This window comes from Haliaeetus albicilla, chromosome 10, assembly GCF_947461875.1.
Source record: "Haliaeetus albicilla chromosome 10, bHalAlb1.1, whole genome shotgun sequence".
In the NCBI taxonomy this organism is placed as follows: domain Eukaryota; kingdom Metazoa; phylum Chordata; class Aves; order Accipitriformes; family Accipitridae; genus Haliaeetus; species Haliaeetus albicilla.
The window spans coordinates 2821162-2837137 of record NC_091492.1 but is presented as its reverse complement, the minus strand read 5'-3'; the positions used below and the strand labels follow the sequence as shown (position 1 = coordinate 2837137).

At 57.2% G+C, this 15976-nt stretch overlaps 1 protein-coding gene across 7 annotated transcripts in view; it reads right to left on the bottom strand.

Moving 5' to 3' along the window:
- KIAA0513 (KIAA0513 ortholog) overlaps positions 1-15976 on the bottom strand; it is a 28784-nt gene extending 12808 nt beyond the window's left edge. The window contains exon 1 of one of the 7 annotated variants that reach the window (XM_069793333.1): positions 15953-15976. The gene's annotated coding sequence lies outside the window, so the exon portion shown is untranslated. Of the gene's footprint in view, positions 1-6740; positions 6934-7309; positions 7334-10023; positions 10213-13439; positions 13562-15578; positions 15747-15952 lie in introns of those variants that run through there. The other 6 variants (XM_069793331.1, XM_069793335.1, XM_069793330.1 and 3 more) reach the window with 6 other exon arrangements.

Sequence of the window (15976 nt, the reverse complement as noted above, 5' to 3'; positions counted from 1 at the left end):
TAACCCATCAGCTACAGGAGAAGCAACTCTCCCAGCAGTGCCCTCCTCCTTTGGGTCAGCGGGGTGCTGGGACCCCTCAGGACAGAGAGGGAAGGACAACGCCGCACCTTCCCTGAGTATCAGACCCTGGAAAAGCCCCTCTCACCCATGTCCCCAGGGCCAAGACACAGCAAAGAACCAAAAGGAAAGTCGCCTGGGCTTGCAGAAACTCATGCACCCAAACACCAAGCAGTCTCTTTCCCCCTCTCCACCAGCACCTCGCTCTCCCACCCTCCCTCACGCCGAACCCCCGCTGTCCCCCCCCCCGCACGCACCTAAACCCAGGCCTTGGGAGAGCCGTGAGGATGCTGCCGCAGTCAGCGAGCCGCCGAGAACATCGGCTGTTGGAGGAGCAGCCGAGAGGCTGCGGCACAGGAGGGACTGGCGACGTGCCCGTGGGGAGCCAGCCAGCTGCAGCCCCGGCTTTACACCCCCCCTCCGGCGGCGTGACCCCCTCCAACCAACCCTTCCAGCTGCAGGGATCACGCTGAGCTTCATCCATCCGCCCACCGGCCCCTTCCGACTCCCAAGGCAGCTGCAAAATCCCTTTTTGGAGCGGGGAACTCCTCCGTCAGCCCTTCCAGCGCCCTGCAGGTTTGGGGTCAGAGCTGCCTCCTCACAACGCTGCCAGCACAAGCTTGTTTCTGACCATCCCAGGGTGTAATTTAAGGGGAGGCGGGTGAGGATGCACGCGATGGACCTTCACGCAGCCATGCTTTGCAGCATGTGCCTCCCTCCCTAAGTTGCTCTTCCCCTGTGCACCGCGTTCGGGAGCGTGCCTGGAAGCCGAAGGTGGCAAGATCTGCAGAGTGAGCTGTCAGAGCTTTTTGAGAATATTTTCTCAGCTCAGCACTTAATGGAAGGAAATTGGTGGGGACAACAAAGCCACCTGCCCAGGTAACAGGCACCACATAGATGTGACACGGAAAAAAGTCCCATCCAAAAGACTTTGTGCAGGTACCCTGTGAGCTGGGCACTCCTTGGCACGTGACGGTCCCATGCCCCCTTTCATGTGCAGCCTCTAAAGAAATTGCTGAATTTCCTCTACCAGGTGGGCATCCTTATAAGTATCCACCCCAATCAGATTGCTCCCACTACATGACTTAGGAAGACAATAGCATTTCTCCACTGGTTCTTTGCAAATGCGGGGGGAGCACAGCCTGTTCCAGAGCCGCTGATCGACCCTCTCCCATGCCCAGCCTGCCACTCATCCTGCTCACGGCTGAGTGGAGAGCTTTGCAGAAGCTGCTCCAAGCAACACACCACTCAGGAGCAAGACATAGCCAAGATTAAGGAGTTCCAGCTCTAGAAAACAAATATAAATGAAGATGCATTGCTCAGACATCAGCTCTGGCTCTGGGCAGCTCTGTCCTGCCCCAGAAACCCAGTGCCAGCACATCGGCGGCACATGACAGAGACAACCACCTCCAGGAGTACATATTTCTCCAGACATCACCAGAAACTGTACTGGGGTGATGGTGGCCCCCGGCTCTGCTTCAGGCCATGCCAATGCCCAGGAGGGACAGAGAGGCATCCCCGAGCTCTCTGCCAGATGTGCAGAGCAGGCAGCAGGCAGATGTGGCATTGCTGCCCGACCAGCCTCTGCCCCCTCCAAGCAGCAGGTCAGGGACTGCTCGGCACACAGCAGTTTGCGGGAGCTCACACACAGCTCTCGGCACACTCCACTGCCCAAGCAACTGCTCTAAAACACATTGACCCGTGTTTTCCCGGCACCCCTCGTGCCCTTCTCCATGCACACGCATCCCACGACCTTCTGGGAGAGAGGACTGGAGGTGCAAGCTGAGCAAGACCCCAGGACTCACAGCGGCTATAAGCAGCGTTGCAAAAGCTCAGCAGAAACTTGGCCAGGGCTGCAGGCAGCATTAGTAAGTACATTCTGCTCGCTGAGGGCCAGAAAGAGTTTAACCACTCCCTGACCAGCTCACGATAAAGTCCTGCCCTTGAACAAAGGCCACAAAAGGTGTTTCAAGGTGCTGGGAGCTGCTGTGGGTGCCCAGGCTTCCCAGGCATCTCCACAGCCTCCAAGCTTGTTGGGTTCTCAGCACAGAGCCCAGAAGAGCTTCAAAACCAGAACAAGCCTCAAACTCAGCCCATACCTAGTCCACAACCCAGTTGTTGCTCCAGCGGAACAAATCCAGGAAAGGAATAGCCAAAATAGAAACCGAAAGCCCCAGCTCCCACAGTCTGAGCACTCAGCTCCATCTGCACATGGAGATCAGCTCGGCTGCACATCCCACCACTGCCCAGGCAGAGCCTGGGGGATCCTGCTCCCAGCTTGCCACTGCTGGGTCGAGTTTGAGAGCTAACAAGGGCTCTGGAATAAAAAGGGGCTTTTGGGCTGCTCGGGAGCCTTACTACAATGTCACGAGTTTCAGCATCATCATGAGCTTCAGCATCTTTGGGGTTCTGCAGTTCCTGGGCTGACTTTAACCACAAAGCTCAACCAGACAGGCAAGGTAGCGTGTAGCTGACTACAGGCTTTCTTGCAAGCAAGCATCTTCTAGCACATCTGTATTCCCCATGGGCATCTGGTGTACAAGAAATCCACGTCTTCCTGCTGGAGACACGAGCCTGGGAACATCATCAATGAAGAAAGAGCTGGCTGGAGCCACGCATGGAAATGCCACAGGAAACCCACGGTGCCCCTAAACTTTGGAAAAGGCCTGTTTTTTACTGAAAAGAAGTGCTGGGGTAGATCTGAATGACGCACCTGTAGCTGCACATACCTGTGCAAGCAGCTTTCATCCACGATCTGCCTTTGAATCCAGCATTTCTGGCCCACCACAACCAGAGAACTGCCCAGTTTTGCTGCTTCCTCCACCTGCATCAACCTCTGCAACATCTCAGCTCTCTAAGAAGGGGGCAAAACCTGCCGACCCCCCCCACTGTGAGAACCATGGGTGGTGCGGGACCCGCCATGCCCAGGTACCCAGGGGTAACGCTGCTGCCAGCACTTGGAAAGGAACAAAACCAAGTTGGTTTGTGCAGCTCCAAGCCCTGGGGCTACTGGTGGGTCGGTGCCCTGAGGAGTTCGGCAGGGAGGGACGGGAGATGTCGCGTGGCTCTGCCCTGAGACAGGCCTGTGCAAGCCCAGAAGGGACCCATGGGGTGTTTAAAGCCAATGCCGGGAGAGGAAGGGAGGAACAAGGAGCAGGGATGGAAAGCAATGGAGCTGGGGATGAGGGCAGACCTTTTTTCTGCCCTATGTCAGGGGAAGGTTGCAGCTTTGCCATCCTCCAGCCACCCTGGTCCCAGCACATCCTTTCCAGGGGACAGTACCACCCAGTCTAGGTTTGCAGTTGAATTTCTTCTTCTCCTCGCAAAGCCTGGGGAAATGACAGACAGGGGCAAAATAAAAATCACCCCCAAAGCCTCACCGAGTGATGCTGAACTGGCACCCACAGGACCGAGACCGCAGAACAGTGATGATAAAAGACACGACACAGCCTGGCTTTGAGCACAGCCTTCGGGGACTCTCTGTGCTCACGTGCTGCTGCCAGCACTGGTGCAAGCAATGCACCGAGGGCGTGATGTTCTTCCCAGGGCGAACACCTTCACTCCACCCCAGGGACTGTTATTACCCTGCAAGATGAATGGCCTGGCCAAGGTGACATGGTAAACCCAAAAATCCCCCTCCCACCAGCACCACAGACCCCATCATCCCACCCAAACCCAGTGGCTGCCTGGACCTCCGCAGCAGCAGCTCCCTCACCGTGCCAGCAGCATGTGTCCCTGTGCCACTCTTGGTACATCCTGCCACAAGCCTGCGTTTTCCAGGGATTTCAGGATGAGATGCTCTCTCCCAGCATCCCTAAACCCTGCATGGAGTTTCCCCTTGGGGCTTTTTACAAGACTGCTGGGTGCTGAGGTCAGGTACGCTTGCAGGACCTCAGCAATTCATGCCTGGGAAGCAGGATCCAATCCCAGTTTGCGGCGATGGAAATCCCAGTGGGGAGCAGGATTCGGCCAGCCTGTGACGCAGCTCTCCTCACTCCCCGAGCCACGGGGCTCGGCCCCTGGTGAGCCCTTGCCCACCCCATCCCCAGAGCTGGATGACAAACTTGGCTAATCCTCGTTATCAGCTCAGGCTGTGGGTGGCATCCTGCATAATGACAGCGCTCGAACCCACACTCGTATCTGTGTCCTACATGGAGATGGTGCTCCAGCCTGGAGCTGTCAGGGGTGATTAAAAACTGTGATTAAAACAAAGAAACCTCTGGCTGTCTTCTCATAGCTATGAGAGTACCTCCCTCCAGTCCCTTTGCTCCCTGGGTGCTGGGATGGCACCCAGACATGTAGTACAAGGGCTCTGAAAGCCCCTGGGGACATTCAGTCTATTCACATCCCCCACTAGAGATGCTGCTCCAGGGAAGACGAAAAGCCCCAATTAAATATTCTTGCAGGACTCAGCTTGGCAGCCCAGAGGGGACGGCTCTGCTCCTTTGGCTGCCACGCACCGACACAGCCAAGAGCTCCGCCAAGATCTCCAGCAGTGCACCCATACCCTACCGAGGGCTGCGTTCGTCCCCGCTGCTGTGCGGAGCCGGAGGAGCGAGAGAGATGTTCCCACAGCGCGTGGGCAGCATCTCGCCCTGTCCACAGCAGGGCTTGGTCTTGTCCTGCAGCAGAGGGGATCTAAACACGTCCCACCACTCCATTTCCCAGCCGTGTCAGGGGACACGTCCTTCCCAACCTGCGGGAAGGGGGACGGCACTTTTCCACTCTGCAGCCCGCTACGGAGATCCACGTTCGTCTCAGCCACCCACAACACAGCCACGAGTGCATCCAGATCCCCGCAAGCGCCCCCCCAGCTTCGCATCGCCCACCACGGAACTGGACCGCAGGGTCCCACACGGGCACGTCACTTGCACCGCGGCCGCTGCGGCGGCTCTGGGTACCGGCATTCCCCGGGGACACCGTGCAGCCACCCACCTTCATTGCACCCACGGGTCCATCTTGGCAAAGCGCTTCTGCAGCGGTGAGAAGTGGCCCCGGCGGGCGCTGAGCCAGCCTGGCAGGGCTCTGCAAAGGCACCGTGGGCAAAGCTTTGTTTCTGCCAAGGAAAACTCCCTGTGGAAGGGAACGGCCTGTTTCCTCCCTGGGGAACTGGTCAGTCTTGTTCCCCGTGTCTCTCCCGCAGTGAGAACACCCCGGCAGAAAGGTCACAGCTAGGGGACACAGAGCCAGAGTGCTGGATCCCTGAAACCACCCTAAATCCGGAGGTACCTCCGCCCAAAGCACCCCACCAACATTTCAACGCACAAACCTCTTTGCTTAACCAAGCCCTGGGACTTAGGGAAGGTGAAACTCCCCCACACTGAGTTTGCCCGTCCCCGCTGCAGATTTGCTCTGCTCCCTGCACCGGCAGCGAGGACACGCTCCCCGTTTTACCAGGGTTTAAGCTGGGTCCTTGCCAAGGTGCAGCCGTGCTACCCTGACTGCAGACACTGCCGAGCCACTTCCCAGGCGGAGAAGTTACAGCCTCTGCAACTTAATAAAAATAATTCCTCGAATACCGGGGAGGCTGTGAGCCGAGACCCGCGCTCAGCTGTGCTCGCGCAGGCAGAGCAGAGACCGCACGCACTCGGTGCATGCCAGAATCAGCACCCAGCGCTGCACCAAGATGTGGAGAGCCGGAGAGCGGGGTGAGAGCCTGCGGCCAGGGTCCCATCCCCTGATGCAGGATTTTTGGCAGGTGACGTGAACACTGTTGGTCCCCTGGGTGTCCGCCCCGGCTGCGGTTCTACTCCTGGCCCCAGCATCGCCCTGCGGGGCTCTGCTGCCTGCTGGCTTGGGCAGCTGCAGGTAGGACCCTTCCCCTTTCCAAAGCCAGCATTAACCTACACGGGTCACTTTACAAAGCCAGCTTGCTCAGCCTTAAAACCAGAGCCATTTCAAGACAATCTGAAGCCCAGCAAGCTCCCAACTTGCCTCCGCTTTGCAAAAAGCCCTTTCTTCCCGCTGCCATCAGACACCAGATGGCAGCTCCCTGTTTGCCTGGACTTTAGAAGAGAATTAAATGTCTCTTGAATAGACCTGTGCTGCGTAAGACCGGCTTTTGTGCCGAGCAGCGGCTTCTGCTTTAATGCTCACCAGCAGCCCAGCTTCCCCCCCCGCCCCCACCACACACACACATCCCCAGGGAGCCCCAAAATGGAGCTGTTTATTCTGCAATTCCCATTTTCACCCAGCAAAATTTCACCTAGGGATCCCGGGGGCCAGGCTGTATTTTGGAAAAGAGCTTCCCCGAAAGGCACGGGAGGGTTTCCCCTGCCCCGAAAGCACTCAGCCCCCCCACTCCCACGGGAGATGCCGCCTCCAGCCTCCGCTGCTGGGTCCGCGGTTAAAGATGCAGCCGGCGCAGCAGTGCGGCCAAACCTTTTGCCGATGGAGCCCGGGGAGCCGTGGGACACCCGAGGACTCTCCATCCTACCCGGGGAGGATGATGGCCTCCCACCAATGGGTCGAGTTTAAAAAGAAGAATGGCGATGCCTCGGTGGCTGGGCCATGAGAAACCTGGTTATCACCTCCCAGCAGGAGATGGGGAAAGAGAACGGATTAAACCTCGGCAGGGAGGGGATCGTGCTGCCATGCCGAGGCCTGTCCTCGCGCGGGGTCACAACGGAGCTGGTGTGTGTCCCCCCTATATCGCTGCCATCCCTCCCTCCCCTGGCTTTTACCTGCACCCAGCAGCCTCGGCGCACCTTCGCTCGCTGGCGGGTCAGCGGCATTCGGCGAGGCTGGGTCCAGCGTGGCCGGCACGCCGGGGAGCAGCCGATGCGGGAACGATGCGATCCCTCCCTCCGGAGCTCAGGCGCATCGTATGTGTATGTACGTGTGTCCCCCCCCACCGCCTCCCCGGGTGCCCACGCAGGCACACACGGCTGCGCGCAGAGCCCGGCTGGCTGCGGCGCCGGCTCGGAAGAAGGAGGAAAAAAAAAAAAAGCTCCATTGTGTAATTTCACCCACGGTTTTTCACGGCCGGCCGAGCGCGGACGTCTCGTTTTCCTACGGCACGGGGCGAGCGTGCAGCCCCCGCGAGAGCACTTGCTTTGTGGCGGGATTCCCACGCCGATCTCATCACGCACAGCCCCCTCCCCAAAACAGCCTGTCCAAGCCCCCGCACACGCAGATATCCGAAATATTAAGCAAAATTAGCTGGGGTCCCCATCGAAGGGGGACCTTTCCATCACCTTAAGCTGGTTTTTAAGCCTCCCCATCACTCAGACCCCTGAGGATTGTGAGTTACCTGCTCTGCTCCTCCCCAGATGAGCCACTCCAGGGAAAAAAAGTACCAATTGAGATCAGAGGGAAAAAAAAACCCAGCGGGGAGGAGAAACCAGGTGAGAGCAGCCGGTGCAGCGTGCGGTGGGATGAGGGCAGCACTTGGGGGAATTATTGCTCGCTCAGAGGGCAGCGTCAGTGGAGTCTGGCTTCTCCCCTGGCACCACTGGAGAAAAAGCTCCGGGGGTTTTGTGGCAAGAGATAGGAGAGTGGGAAATGGTGAGACCCCTGGGAGGGATGTCCCAGAGGGGGTGTTACATATCTGAGTGGCGATTTTGGGGTGCTCACCATGGTGGGGAGTCTCTGATACAAAGAGAAGCAAATGACCATGTAGAGGAGGCCACTAACCCCTCCACCTCCATCCCTGTCAGCCTCTCTGCCAGGGCATCTCAGTCCTGACACTTGGCTAGCCACTGCCCACATTAACCCAATGGGCTCTCTGAAGTGGGGTGCTTTGGGGGAGCAGCAGCCCCCCCCAGCTCCGCAGCACTGCCCAGGCAGTGGCACGTACCCCGTGACAGCGAGGGAAGGCTGGAAACCCCCCCGTGTCAGCATGGCATCCCCAGTCCTGCTTATCCTCTCTGTTCCAGCATCACCCCAACCCAGAGCAGAGCCCCTTTCGTACTCCCGTATCAGAGCATCCCCCCACGGGTGATCACTGACCCAGCATGCCCCGGAGGACCAGCAGCAATAGCCAGTCCTGTTCTGCTACCCACAGGGAGCAAAAAAACAGACTTGGCTGTAACAACAGCATCTTCCCCCTCAGGAGATGCCGTAGAGGGGTGACCCATGAGCGGCAAATTGTAGGAACCCAGGGAAATATCACTGGGACCGGTACTGAGGGGACTGCAGCATCCCCAGCAGAGCCTGGCCAAACCCAGATGCTGCCGCACAAGGGTGCCCTTGGAAGAGAGTCAAAAGCGAGAGAGATGGGTGAGTCACTCCTGCCAGGGAGCATCCTCATCGGGAGAGCTCAGATGGTGCCAATTAGCATGAAACTGCTCAACGCCCCGTCCGTCCCTGCACGGAGGGGATGCTGCCTGCTCCCCGCACCCATCAGCGGCAGCCCACGGAGGAAGCAATGCATTTGTGACACAAAGTTTGAGCTCAGCAGAAATCCAAGAGCATTACTAATTGACACTCTGCTGAGGGTGATTATTATAATTAAGTCAGACTTCAGAAATTGCAAGTGACATGTAAAAACACATCCCAGATCCTCAATTTTTATGTAACGTGATGGTGAGGATTTTACTGCCTTCCCCTTGCCGGCTCTTGCCGGTTGGGTTTTCACATGGACGCCCGATCTTTAAAGCACGACTTGCAGGTCGTGTTTTTTATCTGTTGCTTCTGCTGCTGACCCGGGGTTTGCACCGGAGCGTGGGAGATGGAAACCCCAGCGATGTGCTGGCACGCACGCTCCTGGCGCCGAACCAAACCCAGCCTCCGGCACCGGGATGGGAGACGGGCAGTTTTGTGCCTGCTCCACCTGCTTTGGTAATTTACAGCCCTCCCCAGGAATGATTCACCTCAACGAGGAAAGGAGAGGCCCCGGGGCTGCCGGGAGAGCATCCACCCCGTGACTCTGCCGTGGCACATCGCCTCGGCTGGAAGCGGCCAAGGACCGGGGCAGCCCGTCTCCACCAAGGTTCACGTTTGGGTTATTAACCCATCTGCACCCGTATGAGATGTTCGAGACTTTCTAAGCAGCTTGTGGAAACCTCTTCATGGTGGTACCCCCCCCAAAAAACACCCTCCAGGGAGAGTGACCCCCCTCCCCAGCTCCATCCCCATCCGAGAACCGTCTCCCGGTGCCCCCCACGCTTGCAGCCGCATCCATCCTCCAGCACCCACCTCCCTCCTCGCTGCGTTTGCAGGGAGCCTGTGGGCACCCACAGACCCACCGAGGCCCCAGCTGCAGCTCTGCCCCCGGATCGACGTGGATATTCATCGCTCCGTTCCCCTTTTTGCAGACAAAGGCTCTGGGGGTGGCTGTGTCTGTCGCACAAGATAAGTGGCCTATTTTCCTTCCCCGATCACAACACAGCACGACTCCAGCTGCCCGTGAGACAGCCAAGCTCATATCTGCTGGGGCTGGTTCTCCGGCACCAGGAGGGAGGCAGAGAGGAGGAATCGGTGCTGAGCGGAGGGTGACATCCCCAACTACTCGGCAGCTACAAGGGGAAGCACCTCTTTTGTGGAAGTTACTAAATTATTGGGCAATTTTTTGCTTCGTGCCCTTGAGCAAAAAGCAGCCCGGGAGAGCGGGGCTGGGCACAAGGCACAGGGGATGGCACTGACAGCTCCAGAAAGGAGCCAGGCTTCCAAAGACAGAAGGATGTGATGCAAAATCCCGCTGTAAGGAATTGGGGGCAGAGCAAGAGCAGGGAGAAATGAGATAAAAGCTCTAATAAAAGCCCTAAAGCCCAGGTCCTGCATGCAAACAACCATGGGGCCAGGCTGAGCCCACGGTGTGAGTTGAGCCCCATAAAAGAGAGGCAGCTCCTCTGCTGCGGCTGGACGTGCCCACGAGCACACCCAGAGCACAGCAAAAGCACGTGGAGTGGGACCGGGGCAACAAGACACGTCCACAGCACAGAGTCACTCTCATAACGAGAAATTAATTTGCATTAAAAAGACCCACGACAGCATGAAACCATCCGTGCCCCAAAGGATACTCACCCTCCGCAATCTCATGGGCTGAGGGATTTGATTCAGACTCACAAGACAAGGAAGATGTCAGGTTCTTGGTGCTTATCTAGCCGTGTCCTCCCATGCCCTCTCACAGCCCAGACCACCCTCCCGTGGCCACCCCGCACCGTCTCCCCTGTGCCCAGCCCAGGAGCTCCCGGCGGCTCACCCAACACCCTAACGTGAGCATACAACGCAACAGCGCGTTGCGACACCACGTATGGTTGTGACACGGCTGCTAAAAACCTAAATAAGCCGCTCTTCCAGACTGGCCCTCTGCAAATCCTTCCTAATCCAATCTGATTTATGGCATTAAGTTGGACCCTCCCGTACTGAACGCCCCTATTTGCACAACGGTTGGGAAAATCCTCTCGTTTCCTTATTCCTGGTTGAATCTCTGATGCAGAGGTCACCAGAGCTTCCTTCTCCTCGCTTACGAAAGCACCTAAGGACAGGGATCCGCCTGCACGCCCAGCTTCACGCCCCGCTGGCACATCCCACGCGTGGCACAGCACCGGTCCAGGCACGGGAAACCATCTGCCCTGCGCCGACCGTAACCGAGCCGAACGCAGCCAGGCACTGCCGAGCAGCTTCTCCGCTGACGGGTGTTTACACGGTTTAAAACACAGGGTTTTCTCCACCTTAGCCAGACACAGCAGAAAAGCTGGAGGGGACGAGCCCTGCGCTGACCTCCAGCTTGCCCCAGTAAATCACAGCTGGGATCCAGGTTACGGAACAAACCCAAAAACACAGCAATTTGGTGAATTATTCACGCAGAGCGGAAGATGCCAGAGCACAGGCTCCCCACCGCGGCTCGGTTCGGGTGATGCTCTGCCTTCCCTGCGGCCACCCCACGGCTGGATCCCAGGTTGGGGGGACACGACTGCACCGCCAGCTGCCACTTACCTCTCTGCTGAGCAAAGCGGAGCTTGCCATGGGCTGTCAAAGACACACGCCTCCTCGATGCTAACTTCTTTAGGGAGGAAAAAGCCTCTCCGTGTCTCCCCGGGGTCCTCTCGGTTAGCAAACATCTGCCACAGCACGTGCGTTAGAAGAGCTCAGCGAGGGAGACAGGCGTCGGCAAGTTAGGACGAAGGTGTTATAATTACCCTCAGCCTCTCCGTAATCTGCGGAGCGCCGAAAAGTTATGCCACGGGAAAGGAAAGCAGCTGAACCTATTTATAATGCCTTCCCGGGGAGACGCAGATGGCCAGGCTGCCACGAGCTCGAGCAACAGGCGCGGGGCTCCTCTCCCTGTGCTTTCCCTGCAAATACGCCCGAATTGTATTTGGCTCCATCAAACACTTAATACAGAAATAGCTGGGGTCTGCGCGGGCGTTGCGTACACACCGTTGCTGGCTGCATGGTGAGACGGCCCCAGGGAAGAGCTCCTGCGGCACCTGCAATTTAAATAATTCCCCCAAGCGCTGCTTTCCGTCCTCTCCCTTCCCAGTAAACCAGCCGGCAGCAGCACGGCAAACCACCCGGGGGGCACCGGCAGCGGCAGAGCTGGGAGAGATGAAGGTGGTTTTGATTCTTCCCACCCACGCGAGGCAGCCGGGATGGGCGAGGAGCAAACGCGGGACTGCTGGGAGTGCAAAGGTTGCATCGGTGAGCGACAGCTCAGCTTTCTGCTATCACGGTGTCACGGGGCTGGGGCGGCAGCGGGGACCTGGCCAGCATCGTGGCACGGCTCCCAGAGCAGCAGAAGGGGCCTCGGCACGGCACGGTACACCTCTGCTTGTGCAAACCGCCGGGTTTCCAAGGAAAAGGTGGTGTGGGCAGCCCGGTCTTGCGGGTCCACACTGGGCAAAACCTCCACCAGCATCCCCAAAACATGCTGCTTGCTGACACCTGCAGCGCTTGCCCAGCACAGCTCTCATGTTTTATGTCCCTTCTCCCTTTTCTGTCTCAGTTGCTAGAAAGGGTGACAAGCCACAGTTAAGTATCACCTCTAACCATGCCGTCTTACCCAGGCAAAGCGTGGTCCTCCATCGCCGCCCCACGCATGGGAGAGAGGAGCCCGTGGCAGCCCCGCGGTCCCCATTCGGATGTGAGCATCTCAGGAGAAGTGCAGTGGATGCTCGGGAGATGCTGGCGGCCACAGCACCGAAGGGAAGGTCACCGGTAAGATGGTGCAGGTGACTCAAGCCCAGCAACGTGGATGCTAAAGGCATGACACGCTGGTGGAGAACCAAATGCCATTTTTCTGCTTTTATTTCCAAATCCTGACAAAGACGTGGATTCCTGAGCAGGCCACCTCACCCAGCCTCTCCCAAGCACCCCGCTTAGGTGTAATCTCCCTACAGACCTCCCAGTCATCCTTCCCAAGGGTCAGCCGATTTAATTTTAGCATTGCTAGCGTCCTCTACCATCCTCACCATGCAGCCCAGAGTGTTAGGCATCGCCATCGACCTTCCCAATCAGCAGCACGCGGTGCCCAGCAGCAAGCAGGCAGGAACAGGGAGGATGAAAGACCCGATGCATTTCCAGATAGGAAATCACTCCATCCCCAGGGAACCCTGTCCCTAATTGTTTTGCATTAAGAGCTTCCAAATTCACCATTCACGATAACCAAGAAGAGAAGAAAAGCAATTAAATGAACTCCAGGAGCCATGAAAGGTAGCTTCGCCTCGCAGTCCTGCAGCCCTCCAAGATGCAGCGTGCTCCTTCCGATGGGATGGGATGGGATAAGATGCCAGCCAGCCGGTGCCAGTCACCCCCAGGTGACTATATTTCTTAACATGTACCAAACCTACGCAAACCAAACTCATTCTGCACGCACCCACCAAAGCTTCTCCCCCAGCAAAACCCGTCACGCTTTCTTGAAGAGCTTTGTGCAATATAATTTCCTTTCCAGTTACAACAGCCAGCAGTGACTCTCGGCTCTCTGTTTGTGTAAAGCTCTATCACACGCCGGATAACAGCCCAACAAGGAATTTATAAATATAATCTTTTGAGGCAGTAATTGTCACTCCAGCCATCTGTTAAAATGGAGAGCTAGGCAGCGGCGCAGCAGAGGTAAAAATACAGGGGAAAGCGTCGCAGCAGTACCATGGATGAGCCTCCGAGGGGAAGGAAGGGGAGATGCCGTGATTTGGGATCTCACGGGAGCTGCACTTTGATTATTGGCCATTGATCCTAGGGCTTATCCTGCTCACCATCCGAAAAAATGCCCGATTTCCAAACTACATCAAAATTGCCAACTTTTGCCATTCCACACCACCTTTTTGCCATGTGGGGTGCAGGTCAACACCCAATATTTTCTCCCAGCAGATACTCCAGTGGCTTTGCCGGGCAGGATCAGCTGTGCCGCAGGTGGATGCCCACCCTGCGGGAGCCCCGAGGGTCTGCTCCGGCCCCAGCACGCTCCCTGGGGAGCCCTGCAACACCAATTTGCTTTTTACCTTCAACCCGTGGGCTCTGGCTCCCCTTCCAGCGGGCGAGAAGCATCTGGCAGAAGGCGATGCTCTGCGAGCCCCAGAGACCTCGGTCCCGGGGCGGACACAGCCTGATGTTAAGGGGACAATTTTGCAAGCGTTTACCGGTGCCCGATGATTAATTAAAGCTATGACTGTCAAAAGAAAAGATAAACAAGGCGAGCTGGTGACGCACCCAGTGCTTTTCCCCCTCCCCAGGTGCCGCCCCGCTGCGGACGCGCCTCGAGAGCCGCGATGGGAGCTCCCAAAAGGGCTGCGTGCCGAAACGCGGCCCCGGGGTAGGACTGGAAAGACCTGTCGCTGCTCACATTGCCGGAGCCGTGAGGGCACAAGGCCAGGAGGAGAGGTGCGGCGGAGGCCAACGAAGCCGGCATCACCGCCTCCCGTGCCGTCACCGAAAACCCTTGCGCTTGGCAAAGGGTTGGGGTGACATTAGCAGCTGGCGGCGGAGGTGGCTGGATGCATCCGTGAGCCTAAACCCATGCAACCCCCTGCAAGGCTGCACCCACGAAAGGAATACACCCATTTCATTCTGCCCTTGTGTAAGGCTAGGTCTGCAAGTCCCTGACCCATGGCCAGGACCCCCAAGTGCTCAAGGAATAATGTCCCATCCTGAATCCGGAATCAGGATGCCCCAAGGCAGCTGGTCCCATACCCCGGTCCCCATCTGCCATTGCTCTGCCTGCGGCACAAAGCGCCTGCAAACCAGTTCAGCCAGGGGGAAAAAAAAAAAAAAAAGAAAAAAAGAAAAAAAAAGGCAGCTTTATTTCTCCCTGACATTTAATAACCTTTATTGTCCTCCGAGCAGCAGTTTCCCATCCCAAGATCCAGCAGCACGGCTGATCTTCCTCCAGGCTGGAAACACTTTAAAGCCCAGCAGCCGCCCCGTCTCCCCACCCTCCACCAACAGCGAGAAACCCCGAAAGGTTCAAAAGGCACAAAACAGAAGGAAACACCGCAGGAAGCAGCAGCCCTGGATGCTGGGGCCAGGCTGGCTCCTCCGGAGCTCGCTGCAAACCCTGCATCCCTGCTGCCTCCTGCGGTTCCCGGCTTCGCCCCACAGCATTTCCCGGGCTGCTCCGGTTATTTTTCAGCAAGGAGCTCGTACAAAAGGTGCCGGGGCCGCAGCAAAGCATCCGACCCGTTGGATGTGGTAGTTACTAGGCAAGAGAGGAGAGCCACTGACAACTCGCAGGAGGCAAAAGGAGAAATTAATGGTGCTGCAATTCCCACTGCCTCCGTCATTAGGAAAAGAAAATGCATTCGAGCATCCTCACTCGAACGCACAATGTAATTTGTTTCAAGTTTAATATCATCCTCCTTCCCAGAGACGGGCTGAAGCTGGGAAAAGTCTCTGGCTTTATCGGCTGTGCTTCAGGGCAGATGCAAGGCAAAGGAGGGGATTTGCAGACATTTGTATAAAGGGGGAAAAATCATCTAAACCTGCACGGTGTTGGTGCTGTAAGAGGCAATCGGCCACTAAACTGTTACAGACATTATCACCCGCAGCTGCTTGCTAATAAAATAGCTAATTAGCTCAACATTTAACTTAAGTCTTTTTCTCCTACCCACCAAACTCTGCACGGCTAAGACTGCCTGGCGTCACCACGCTCCTGCACGAGCCAGTGGCATCGCCTCCCCTGACAGCACGAGTTTTGGGGCAGGACAGGAGAGGGACGGGGGAAATCCCAGTTTTATCTGGGATTTAGTCCTCTCCTCGAGCCCTGGGCTTTGTACAAGGAGGTTGGGATTTTCCCCAGCCCGGCTCGTGGTGTTTCCTCCTCGGGGCCTCTTGTTTGCGCAGGCGGCCGCAAATATTTCCTCCTCCCGGTGCCTCAAAACGGCTGCGCTCACCCCTCGACGTGGCTCCGGCGGGAGCAGCCCGGCCGGGCATCGGCACCCACGACTCCCCAAACCCACCAACGCCACTTATTAAGGCATCGCATCTGCCTAGCTCATCCCCCCCAAAAGCTACAGAGCTCCCCTGCACCTTCTGCTGCTGGTTTTTAATGCGAGAGCACGGCTGGGCCGTCAGCCGTGTCACGCTGTGTAATTCAAGTCAGGTCTCCAGGTGCTGCCGGAATAGAGAAATAATAAAATACAGACCTGGTGGTCCCACGGCAGCAAAATCGCTGGGCTTTTTCTCCAGGGCTGGAACAAGGAAGAGATAAAACACGCTTGCTCCAGAGCACAGGCAAACAACTGCTTATCACCACGTTAGCAGCCTCAAGGCTATTGCGCGGCTTCAGGAAAAGTATTATTCCTCTCCGCTCGCAGTAAAGTTTCTATTTTTGGCCCCTCCGTCACACCGAGCTGCTGCCTTCACCCGCACTGGGCTGGGAAACCAGCCAGCCCCGCAGCCCCAAGGGATCCCTGCAAAGCCCGTTTCCTCGGCGGCTGCCAAATTCACCAGCAAATGGCTAAACTTTCGGTAAAATGGAGATAGTTTTTGTTAAAGCTGCAGATTCCTTGCCGTTCACCTTGGTTTGATTTTTTGGGGGGGT